Source organism: Octopus bimaculoides, chromosome 4 (genome assembly GCF_001194135.2).
Source record: "Octopus bimaculoides isolate UCB-OBI-ISO-001 chromosome 4, ASM119413v2, whole genome shotgun sequence".
Lineage (NCBI taxonomy): Eukaryota > Metazoa > Mollusca > Cephalopoda > Octopoda > Octopodidae > Octopus > Octopus bimaculoides.
In genome coordinates, this window is record NC_068984.1 from 101506537 (window position 1) to 101508378 (window position 1842).

Here is a 1842-nt window from a genome sequence, read left to right on the forward strand (position 1 = left end):
TAGTAGGAGACGCTTGCCCAAGGTGCCACGCAGTTGGACTGAACCTAGAACCATGTGGCTATCAAGCAAACTTCTTATTTCTTTATTGCCCACAAAGGGCTAAACATAGAGAGGACAAACAAGGACAGACAAAGGGATTAAGTCGATTAGATCGACTCCAGTGTGCAACTGGTACTTAATTTATCGACCCCCAAAAGGATGAAAGGCAAAGTCGACCTCGGCGGAATTTGAACTCAGAACGTAACGGCAGACGAAATACCACTAAGCATTTCGCCCGGCGTGCTAACGTTTCTGCCAGCTCGCCGCAAACTTCTTACCACACAGCCATGGCTGCTTCTATAGAATGGAAATTATTATAAGATCTGGTCATGAGCAAGTTAGTGCAAGAGAGATCATTCTGTTTGTAGGAGGACAATTCCGCATAACTTGTACTATTACATCAAATCTTTGGGGGAAAGGATTTCCAGCAAAATTTGAAATAGATTGTGGGGGCAGGGATCTGAAATTTTGAGTATCTATATTTTTGTTAATATCAGTAAAGTCTTTGAAATTTTGCTTGGGTGGGATAAAGAATAAATGTCTTGAAAGAATAAGAAATAAAGGGTGAAGGAGAGAGTATATCAGAGAGACATTGAAGGAATGAAATAGAAAAAATAAGAGCAAAACAATTAAAGAAGGAAAAGACAGTGGTCGCTGTTTTAAAAAGGACCTGACATTTGAAGAATTTGGAAAAGCAGGAATAGAAATTGTTAGAAAGATAGATATTAAATGTTCCAAATGTAGTGTGAAGATGTAGTTAAGGCTAATGATTTCAAGCAGTTTAATCCTTAGTTCAGTTTATATTGTGGAAATGGACAAGTGACTCTACAATCTATTACCTGTCTGTGCAAGCACCATATGCATGTGACTGTGTGGGAAGAAGTTTGTTTCCCAACCACATAATTCCAGGTTTAGCCCCAATGTGAGGCACCTTGGACAAGTGTCTTTTACTATATCCTCAGACCAACTAAAGCCTTGTGAGTGGATTTGGGAGACGGAAACTGAAAAAAGCTTACCATGTGTGTGTGTGTGTGTGTGCGCATGTGTGTGTGTGTGTGTGTGTGTGTGTGTATGTGTTTGTCCCCCACCACCACTTGATAACCAGTATTGGTGTATTTATGTACTCATAATTTATTGGTTGACTCAAAAGAGACCAATAGAATAAGTATCAAACTAACACAAATAAAGTACTGGGTCAAGTCATTTGACTAAAATTCTTCAAGGTGGTGCCCCAGCATGCCTGCAGTCTAATAACTGAAGCAAGTAAAAGATAAAAGATGCCAATAATCTATCTTTAAAGTATCAGGTTAGTTCTAGTTATTTGAAGAAAAATATTATAATAAAATAAAATAATGTTGGAAATTTTGACATGGACAACCACAAAATATACCTTGAGGCAAAAAGAATGATACACAGAAATGTCTACTATAAAATTTGAATATAAATCCAATTTTATTATTATTATTATTATCATAAGGTGAGAGAGCAGCACATGCCATCAAAGTGACACTGGGGTACAACGATACAAAGCCCAATATATTCATTATGTCTACCCGTCTGATAAGGGTGCACCAGGCACATGCATCACAACCATATGTGCACGACATGGTGATCTCATATCATGATAAACAGTGCACGACCTTGCAGGTGGGACCCAGTTAGAATTTTTTTGAGGTCGGGAAGCCCATCTTGCTTAAAAGGTCTCTGAATAAGGTTTGTTTAAGGGTGATGAACAAAACACCCATGTTTCCAGAGGTGAATTATTCAAATTCCAAAGAATTCATTTCAACACATGGCTATGAT

The 1842-nt window shown here is 38.1% G+C and overlaps 1 protein-coding gene across 1 annotated transcript in view; it reads right to left on the reverse strand.

Annotated features, from left to right (window-relative positions):
* LOC128247661 (cilia- and flagella-associated protein 54-like) overlaps positions 1-1842 on the reverse strand; it is a 67812-nt gene that overhangs the window by 4148 nt on the left and 61822 nt on the right. The window lies entirely within an intron of this gene.